The sequence below is a fragment of the Electrophorus electricus genome, chromosome 2 (assembly GCF_013358815.1).
Source record: "Electrophorus electricus isolate fEleEle1 chromosome 2, fEleEle1.pri, whole genome shotgun sequence".
NCBI lineage: Eukaryota > Metazoa > Chordata > Actinopteri > Gymnotiformes > Gymnotidae > Electrophorus > Electrophorus electricus.
Window position 1 is genome coordinate 2,114,949 of NC_049536.1, and position 11,239 is coordinate 2,126,187.

The 11,239-nt window shown below is 45.3% G+C and overlaps 1 protein-coding gene across 1 annotated transcript in view; it reads right to left on the bottom strand.

The window, feature by feature from the left end:
- LOC113591282 (RNA-binding motif, single-stranded-interacting protein 3-like) overlaps positions 1 to 8,982 on the bottom strand; it is a 154,719-nt gene extending 145,737 nt beyond the window's left edge. Inside the window, exon 1 of the mRNA XM_035523357.1 lies at positions 8,920 to 8,982. The gene's annotated coding sequence lies outside the window, so the exon portion shown is untranslated. The remainder of the gene's footprint in view (positions 1 to 8,919) is intronic.
- Positions 8,983 to 11,239: the final 2,257 nt, after the last annotated feature.

Consider the following 11,239-nt stretch of genomic DNA (forward strand, 5'->3'; position numbering starts at 1 on the left):
CACTGAGAGGTACCACATCACTGAGAGGTACCGCATCACTGAGAAGTACCACATCACTGAGAGGTACCACATCACTGAGAGCACAGAACTGAGAGGTACAGCATCACTGAGAGGTACCACATCACTGAGACGTACCGCATCACTAAGAGGTACCACATCACTGAGAGCACAGAACTGAGAGGTACAGCATCACTGAGAGGTACCGCATCACTGAGAGGTACCGCATCACTGAGAGGTACCATATCACTGAGAGGTACCACATCACTGAGAGGTACCGCATCACTGAGAGCACAGAACTGAGAGGTACCACATCACTGAGAGGTACCACATCACTGAGAGGTACCACATCACTGAGAGCACAGAACTGAGAGGTACAGCATCACTGAGAGGTACCACATCACTGAGAGGTACCGCATCACTGAGAGGTACCACATCACTGAGAGCACAGAACTGAGAGGTACAGCATCACTGAGAGGTACCGCATCACTGAGAGGTACCAGATCACTGAGAGGTACCACATCACTGAGAGGTACCGCATCACTGAGAGGTACCACATCACTGAGAGGTACCGCATCACTGAGAGGTACCGCATCACTGAGAGGTACCACATCACTGAGAGCACAGAACTGAGAGGTACAGCATCACTGAGAGGTACCACATCACTGAGAGGTACCACATCACTGAGAGGTACAGCATCACTGAGAGGTATCACATCACTGAGAGGTACCACATCACTGAGAGGTACAGCATCACTGAGAGCACAGAACTGAGAGGTACAGCATCACTGAGAGGTACCACATCACTGAGAGGTACCGCATCACTGAGAGGTACCGCATCACTGAGAGGTACCACATCACTGAGAGCACAGAACTGAGGGGTACAGCATCACTGAGAGGGACCACATCACTGAGAGGTACCACATCATAGAGAGGTACCACATCAATGAGAGGTACCGCATCACTGAGAGGTACCAGAGAACTGAGAGGTACCATAGAACTGAGAGGTACCGCATCAATGAGAGGTACCACATCATAGAGAGGTATCACAGAACTGAGAGGTACCACATCACTGAGAGGTTCCACATCACTGAGAGGTACCAGAGAACTGAGAGGTACCGCATCACTGAGAGGTACCACATCACAGAGAGCACAGAACTGAGAGGTACAGCATCACAGAGAGGTACCACATCACTGAGAGGTACCACAGAACTGAGAGGTACCACATCACTGAGAGGTACCACAGAACTGAGAGGTACAGCATCATTGAGAGGTACCACATCACTGAGAGGTACCACATCACTGAGAGCTACCGCATCACTGAGAGGTACCAGAGAACTGAGAGGTACCACAGAACTGAGAGGTACCGCATCACTGAGAGGTACCACATCACTGAGAGATACCGCATCACTGAGAGGTACCGCATCACTGAGAGGTACCAGAGAACTGAGAGGTACCACATCACTGAGAGGTACCAGAGAACTGAGAGGTACCGCATTACTGAGAGGCACTGCATCACTGAGAGGTACCACATCACTGAGAGGTACCATAGAACTGGTCCTGGCATCTGGTCCTGCATGATGGGGTTTAGTCTTTCATGACAGGGTCTGGTCCTGCATGATGGGTTTATGGTCCTGTACGAAGGGGTCTGGTCCTGTTCAATGGCTCTGGTCCTGTATGATAGCTCTTGTCATGTACGATGGCGTCTGGTCCTGTATGATGGGGTCTGGTCCTGTACGATGGTGTCTGGTCCTGTATGATGGGGTCTGGTCCTGTATGATGGGGTCTGGTCCTGTTTGATGGGGTCTGGTCCTGTACGATCGGGTCTGGTCCTGTATGATGGGGTCTGGTCCTGTACAATGGCGTCTGGTCCTGTATGATAGCTCTTGTCATGTACGATGGCGTCTGGTCCTGTATGATGGGGTCTGGTCCTGTATGATGGGGTCTGGTCCTGTACGATCGGGTCTGGTCCTGTATGATGGGGTCTGGTCCTGTACGATGGCGTCTGGTCCTGTATGATAGCTCTTGTCATGTACGATGGCGTCTGGTCCTGTATGATGGGGTCTGGTCCTGTATGATGGGGTCTGGTCCTGTACGATGGCGTCTGGTCCTGTATGATAGCTCTTGTCATGTATGATGGGGTCTGGTCCTGTATGATGGGGTCTGGTCCTGTATGATGGGGTCTGGTCCTGTACGATCGCGTCTGGTCCTGTATGATGGGGTCTGGTCCTGTACGATGGCGTCTGGTCCTGTATGATAGCTCTTGTCATGTACGATGGCGTCTGGTCCTGTATGATCGGGTCTGGTCCTGTATGATGGGGTCTGGTCCTGTATGATGGGGTCTGGTCCTGTATGATGGCGTCTGGTCCTGTACGACGCACCTCAAGAGTGGGAACTGCAGATAGTTTTGGTAAAGATGACGAGTAATGTTTTCTGTTGTGAGGAGGTTCACTGAAGTCGGGACAGCTGTGATCTGCTGCAGCATTGCATGTCACACAGAGCTTGTGTCACACAGAGCATGGAACAGCAGGCGGCTTGCTCTACACAGGGTCAGATGCAGCCAAAAAATGAAATACACAGAGAAAAATAAAGATGTTAAAATAAGTCTAATCCAAGTCTTCTCACTGACAAGCTGCCTAGTCTAGTCAATGTGGGGAACAGGTGAAGATTCTGAGCAGGACTTCAGTAAGACTCAAGATGAACCAAACACCAGCACTTTATGCTGAAAGATTTAGTAGGAACAGACCTACTGCTGGATAACAGAGCAGAGATACTGCTTCAGAACAGAGATACTGCTGGATAATAGAACAGAATGCTGCTGGATATTAATAACAGAATAACAGATCAGAGATACTGCTGGATAACAGACATACTGCTGGATAACAGAGATACTGCCAGAGATCCTGCTGGATAACAGATCAGAGATACTGCTGGATAACTTCAGATCAGAGATCCTGCTGGATAACGGATCAGAGATACTGCTGGATAACTTCAGATCAGAGATACTGCTAGATAACAGATCAGAGATACTGCTGGATAACAGATTGGAGATACTGCTGGATAACAGATTGGAGATATTGCTGGATAACAGATTGGAGATATTGCTGGATAAGAGATAAGAGATACTGCTGGATAAAATCAGATCAGAGATAATGCTGCATAACATCAGATCAGAGATATTGCTGGATAACATCAGATTAGAGAAACTGCTGGATAACAGATCAGAGGTACTGCTGGATAACATCAGATGAGCGATACTGCTGCATAACAGATCACATTGGATAACATTGGTGGACCACAAAATAATGACAGAAAAATCCATCTGTACCAGGAGTTAATTAAGCAGTCAAAGACCTCATTAAGAATTAATACACTAAAATGACATAATGGAGTCAAAACACAGACTGTTACACTGTTATTATGCTGCCTGGAAAATATAAGGATGGAACTGAAAATTCTCCTTCTCTCTCTGTCTACACACACACACACACACACACACACACACACACACACACACACACACACACACACACACACACACATACACACACACACTCACACACATACACACTCACAGACACACACACACACACACTCACACACACACACACACACACACACACACACACATACACAATCACACACATACACACACTCACAGACACACACACACACACACACTCACACACACACACACTCACACACACACACACACACACACTCACAGACACACACACACACACACTCACACTCACTCACACTCACACACACACAAACACTCACACTCACACACACACACTCACACTCACACTCTCACACTCACACTCACACACACACACACTCACACACACACACACACACACACACTCACACACTCACACACACACACTCACACTCACACACACACACACACACTCACACACACACACACACATACACACACACACTCACACACATACACACACACTCACAGACACACACACACACACACTCACACACACACACACTCACACACACACACACTCACAGACACACACACACACACACACACACACACACACACACTCACACTCACTCACACTTACACACACACAAACACTCACACTCACACACACACACTCACACTCACACTCTCACACTCACACACACAGACACACACACTCACACACTCACCCACACACACACTCACACACACTCACACACTCACACACACACACACTCACACTCACACACACACACACACACACACACACACACACACACACACACACACACACACATGCACAGACAAGTAAAAGATAAAATAAAGGTTGAAGAAGAGAGATTTGAAGGATAAAGGCCACATTTCTCTTTCTCTCTTTTCTCTGTTTCTCTGTTGCCTCTTTACTAAACTAACCCTGTAATTACTGCTTGTGGTTTGTGTCTCTGTGTGTGTTTTGCTCAGAGCAAGCTCAAGTGAACACACAACATAATAATGTGAATTTACATGAAATATCAGAATGTCATTAACAACAACATTATTATTATTATTATTATTATTATTATTATTATTATTATTATTATTATAAAGATTTATCATCTTATAGCAGCATTTCCTTTGGACAAAAATAGTTCTGCTGCCATAACTATCCAATCATTTAAATCCTCAAAAATAGTAAATACCAGTTCAGTCTGCGCTCAATAATTACCAGTTCAGTCTCCGCTCAATAAATACCAGTTCAGTCTTTGCTTAATAAATACCAGTTCAGTCTTTGCTCAGTAAATACCAGTTCAGGAAGTCTCACATCTGTTTCTTAGTTAAGATGTTACTTGCAGGAAGACGCTGGTGTCCCCTATGCAAAACATGAGATGGGTGTGAAACTGTTTTCTCTGCTTAATAGGAATGTCATCAAAAACCTCCTGTTGACCTCACATGCAATTGTTCAAGTTAAGGTTACCAAACCAAGATGAAATACATGTAACAAATAATGCTCTCAGTCGCAGGATAACAAACACTGAGCATCACCTAAGAGAGTTTCCTTAGCACTGCAGCCTTTGACTGGCTCACTGGTGGCGTGGGCTCGCACGTGTGCAAAGACACTCTGTCACAACAGCTGTTGTAGACTGCTGCACTACATAAACAACTTTAACTTTGATCTTTTGGCTCACCCTGTACATTCTCAGTCTAAGAGAAAAAATAATCTGTGTGGTACCTAGAATAAATGAGATTAATATCCATGCTATATCCTCGACTTGCGCTGTACTCAGATTAGCGATCACTGGTGGTCCTTTAGGTCAGGATCATTTAATCCTACAATCATGTTCACCACACCAGCTGACAGATCTATCTGTTCTCTCCTTTCATTCCCAGTCTCAGAATTCTTACCCATTAGTCCCAAAACAGGGATATCGCCAGAGTTGTTATATAGGTGAAACAAAAATGGTGGACGTACACACCCCTGGAGAACTCCTGCATAATAATGGAGGGCTTACCTTCACATCCTGCACACAGCTAGGGGCTGTAAAGCATTCAGTGCTGAGCTCAGATCTTCATGTATCAACCGTGTGCAAGCAGTTGGACCCTCTAACTGCAGATGCCGATGCAGTACAGTGCTAACTGCATCACCTGTGCTTTACTGACATTTATAATTATATAATCATTTTAAATCGTAATAAAAAATGTAAAATAAAAAAATGGAAATAATAATCATTGTAGGCCCAGAAGTGCTCTGTCCTCTCTCTAGTTGCTTCAGAGTATTCCGCTGGATACATTTTGAAAGATTCTTAAACATCATGTTCGTTTTGATTTTGCCACAAAATCCATGTTAATCACATTTTCCCCTTTTTTAACCTTTCGTTAAAGCCAATTTCCTTCTACATTTTTCATCAAAGTGCCGGTCACACAAGATGAACGATCAAATTGCTTTACAGTCCTCAAATGTCCCATGCTGTTAATGCTCCATGCAGCAAGTCCCTCACACAGAGATGATCATGTTTAAAACGGATCTAGTACAGAAACCATGACACATCCAGGCCACTAGGTGTCAGTATAATGGTGGCTGGATAACATAAAAAAAAAAGTTATAGAGACTAACCTTATCCAGCGAGGGACATGTTTAGCAATTCACAATTTTGTGTCTGGACTGCTGATATGCAAATTGGCAGTCACACAGTGCATGAAAAGACAGGGACACAAGTTCTCACCTGCCAATCAATCAGGACAGTCACAGCCAGTCTGAGAGCAGAGAAACAGCAACACAGAGTGATGATGAAGTCAGCAGAGGTCAGGAGCAGAGGTCAGGAGCAGAGGTCAGGAGCAGAGGTGAGGTGCAAAGGTCAGGAGCAGAGGTCAGGAGCAGAGATGAGGAGCAGAGGTCAGGAGCAGAGGTCAGGAGCGGAGGTCAGGAGCGGAGGTGAGGAGCGGAGGTCAGGAGCAGAGGTCAGGAGCAGAGGTCAGGAGCAGAGATGAGGTGCAGAGGTCAGGAGCAGAGGTCAGGAGCAGAGGTCAGGAGCAGAGATGAGGTGCAGAGGTCAGGAGCAGAGGTCAGGAGCAGAGGTGAGGAGCAGAGGTCAGGAGCAGAGGTAAGGAGCAGAGGTCAGGAGCAGAGATGAGGTGCAGAGGTCAGGAGCAGAGGTCAGGAGCAGAGGTGAGGAGCAGAGGTGAGGACCGGAGGTCAGGAGCAGAGGTGAGGAGCAGAGGTCAGGAGCAGAGGTCAGGAGCATGGAAGCTCCAACCCTCTTTCACCAGGTCAGGAAACATTTAGGCATAGCAACTACCTCAGTAACTACATTGTTGATTATGTTGCTATGGAATGACGTGAGAAGCCCTCAGCCACTGTGTGGTGCATATTCTCATGTTTCCTTTCACTCATCTGTTGTTGGCATATCACATGATTTCTGGTTGAACATGTACATGTATTTGGACAAATATGGACAGATGAGTGAAAGTGCTTGATTCAGCTCTGTGTGTCTGACCATTTTACACATGAATATGTGATATATACTCAGCCCCTCAGTGTTGGGTATGGCCCCTCAGTTTTGGCAAAGACCCCTCTGTGTTGGGTTGACCCCTCAGTGTTGGGTACAACCCCTCTTCTCCTAACTGTAAGAACTCTTCTTACCCATCTGTGCTGACTGGATGTCAGATGTCTCATTTTAGCAGCATCTTGAGACCTGTGTTACCTCTGATCCCAGCTGATACCTGCTACTCTCAGCGAGACCCTTAACTTTGAGCATCTCCATGGAGACAGACCTAGTTCACACTACTGTGGAGAAGAGCAGCAGATGATTAATGAAGTCTTTGTGTGTAGAAACACACTTCGCTTAGACAGAGGTGGAGATGAGGCCATGTTTTGACACTCACTGCTCATAAAGCCATGAGGCATTCTTCAGTGACCTCCCCCATTCTCTCTCTCTCTCCATCTCTCTTTCTCTCTCCCTCAGTACCTCTCTTTTCTTCTATCCATCGCTCTCTCTCTCTCTCTCTGTCTCTCCCCCAATGGAGCGGTGTTGACAGACGTATAGTGGATACATACTGACATTAGTCTTTGTCAGTCAGTCCTATATCAGTCCTCCTAAGTGAATGTGGGTGGTTCTGGGTAATTTAACTAATCGCTACAACAAAGGCCTCAAACACAAACCCCCACCCCACAAACACACTAACCTTACAGAGAGAGTAATAGCAGTGGATCTATCTTAAGTAGACATTCAGAGAGTTATGTTTAAATTACAATATACAGTTACATCCTTCATATTATTTATTACTGCTAACATGGGGGGTGCTGAGTTGTGGGGCTGTGCCCTTCCTCCTCTCTGATGCACACCAGGAGTTCCAGAGTAAGTTGTGTGTGTGTGTGTGTGTGTGTGTGATAAGAGGGGACGTTCACAGCAGCATGGTGCCTAAACTCAGACACAGAGTTACACACCGTCAGCCTGGCAGTGTAAGTTCGACTGTGTCTACATGTGTGTGTACATAGTCAATGGTCACAGGGTGTGTAAACCCTCTGAAATACCACAAAGCACGCTAAAACATCATAATAATGAAATGACATAGTACTACAGGCAGAGAATAACAGCTGTGTAACTAAATATGAAGAATAGCTCCAGAACAGACATTGTGAGACCAACACCATATTATTTATGCTTTCTGATGAGAAACTGAGTAGCTTGTGTGAGCTTGTGTGACCTTGTATGAAAGATTAAAGGACAAGCAAGTGCAATAAACTCTGGACTATACACACCCACCCCCACACACACACTGTGTGTGTGTAGGTTGGCATTTAGGCAGTGGACCGGCTTGCATTATTTACAGTGAAAGCACCTCCATAGTCCCAGGACCTGGGACACTGGACAGTCCATTCTCACACGTTCACATGTGCTTACATGTTCGCGTGTGTCAGGTGTTCATGTGTGTTCTCCTGGATGTGTGTGTGAGGAGATGTACACTGTAGAACATCTCTTACCAACAGCACTAACTGTAACTAACTGGTGGCACTCGCACATAACACTTACAGTAAACATGACTCTACACTTAACATTAAACGATGAACACATACACATGAACACGTGACTACACAAACCAACAGGGAGCGCACACTGACAGGGTTTAAATAGACAAACATTCAACATTAAACCCTGTGCAGGTGAGTGCAATCCCGGGGGGGTTTGGTTACAAACAGTACACATGAGTGTGTGTGTGCACACTCTAGTACGTTAGATCAAAAAACTACACGACTAAAACTAAAACTAAACAACTAAAACAGAAACTAAGCTAGTCTTGAAAACTCGAGCTGCACACTACACTTAATCTACCCATTCATTTTTCTTGATTTGACTTTTTGTCTTTTATTTAAAACTATAATTCTACATTATACTTTTGACATATCCTTGTATTCAGGCTACTGTGTTTTGACATGCTTAACGTAAACAGAGAGTCTCATCTCACCTCCTGTGTCGTCTTCTGGTCCCTGCTGTCTCACCCTGTGTCCTCGCTGGACACACCTCCTCCTGCCCATTACATGTCTGCTGGACAAATCCAGCAGGACCTACTTGCGCCGAGCTTCTGAGGAATGAAGCATTTCAGAGTTTGGTGGGTAAGTGGGAGACCCCAGAGTGGAGGGCATGGGGGGGGTCTCTGTCACGCCACACAAGGCTCACACAGCTCCAATCTCACACTCACACATCGGAAAACAGATTGGAATCAGAACTGGGCAGGTCCAATGACCCAATTTCTTATCAGAGCACGACTGCATGAAGGAACAGCAGGGATAGAGAGAGAGAGAGAGAGAGAGAGAGAGAGAGGGAGAGAGGGAGAGAGAGAGAGAGAGAGAGAGAGAGAAGGAGGAAGATAAAGAAAGAGAGAAAGTGAGGGAAAGGGAGAGAGAGAAAGGCAAAAATATGAAAATAAATTAGCAAAAAAAAGAAAAAGCAAGACATTAGAAACCTTCTAGGATAATTAGAAGCCATTAAAGGAAAGACAGCAGGATGACATAGCACTTAAGAATCTTACATCTATCATTACGGATTAGGAAAAAAACATTTGGATTTTTCAGTTACCAAAAGATCCAGAGTAAATGTCATTAGCTCTAACCTAGAACGGCCTTTGGCACAGATATCATCTGTCAAACTCAAACACACTACATCCCCTCCTCTGTCGTCAGTGTGGTATTAAATATAGGGCACTGCATTAATATTCGGAAGACTGGGTGTGGTTGTTTCTGCGGTTAATACAGGAGATAAAACATCATAAGCCTTCATATCAAGACTGAGAACTTTCTAGAGTTAACCAGTCTTCCTAGCAAAGTTCTCCTACAATGTTCTCCACACCCCAAGGGACAGACAAACTAACGCTCCTCTCTCACCTCCTGCCTACAACGCAGCCAGTCAGTAAGTGGGATCTGAGCTACATGTGCAAATAATACAAAATACTGCAATTGTGATTTATTCCGCTGTACACGTAATTGACAATGGAATAGACTGTGTTTATTTTTAATTGAAATCAAGGTTTAAAACTACATAGAAACAAAATGTAATTCTTGTTGCATAATGTTGCTTAAATTGGACAATGCTAGATAACATACATCATACAGAGACAAACCCTTTGTTTGCCTGCTTTTAATGTTGAGTCACTAAAGCCAAATGGCTCAGTTTGTATAATTGTAGCAGAGATGACACAGATAGTTTCTTTAAACAGACATCGGCTATTCTAGTGTCATCAACCAAACAGTAAAAGCCTAAAAGTAAAATACAAACAAACAGTAATCAGAACTTCACACCACTGATATTATCACATTAGCTTTTCTATCCATGTGGACATGTGAAGTTGGTGCTATGGGTTGAACACAGAGACACATGCTTCCAGATTCCCAGACAAACTTTGTGCTGTTATTACACTGCCAATCAGCACCACATGCTCTGAGGGGGCGGAGTCAGTCTCACACCCTCCCTGCCATGGGGGCGGAGTCAGTCTCTCACACCCTCCCTGCCTGCGCTGCTTTGACCCAACCAACTACAGCCCTACAGAGGACAAGTATCTCTGCATGCATGTGCACACACACACACACACACACACACACACACACACACACACGCACACACACACACACAGACACAAGGACCTAAGTTTAGACTGTAAATCTGTCAGAGGATAGGTAGTGGGATATGTAGTGGGATATGTCGGAGGATAGGTAGTGGGATAGATAGTGGGATATGTAGTGGGATATGCAGCGGGATATGTCGGGGGTATATGTAGTGGGATATGTAGAGGGATATGTAATGGGATATATAGTGGGATATGTAGTGGGATAGATAGTGGGATATGTAGTGGGATAGATAGTGGGATATGTAGCAGGATATGTAGCGGGATATGTAGCGGGATATGTAGCGGGATAAGTCGGGGGTATATGTAGTGGGATATGTAGTGGGATATGTAGTGGGATATGTAGCGGAATATGTCGGGGGTATATGTAGTGGGATATGTAGTGGGATATTTAGCGGGATATGTAGCGGAATATGTCGGGGGTATATGTAGTGGGATATGTAGTGGGATATGTAGCGGGATATGTAGCGGAATATGTCAGGGGTATATGTAGTGGGATATGTAGCGGGATATGTAGCGGAATATGTCGGGGGTATATGTAGCAGGATATGTAGCGGAATATGTCGGGGGTATATGTAGTGGGATATGTCGGGGGTATATGTAGTGGGATATGTAGTGGGATATGTAGCGGAATATGTCGGGGGTATATGTAGTGGGATATGTAGTG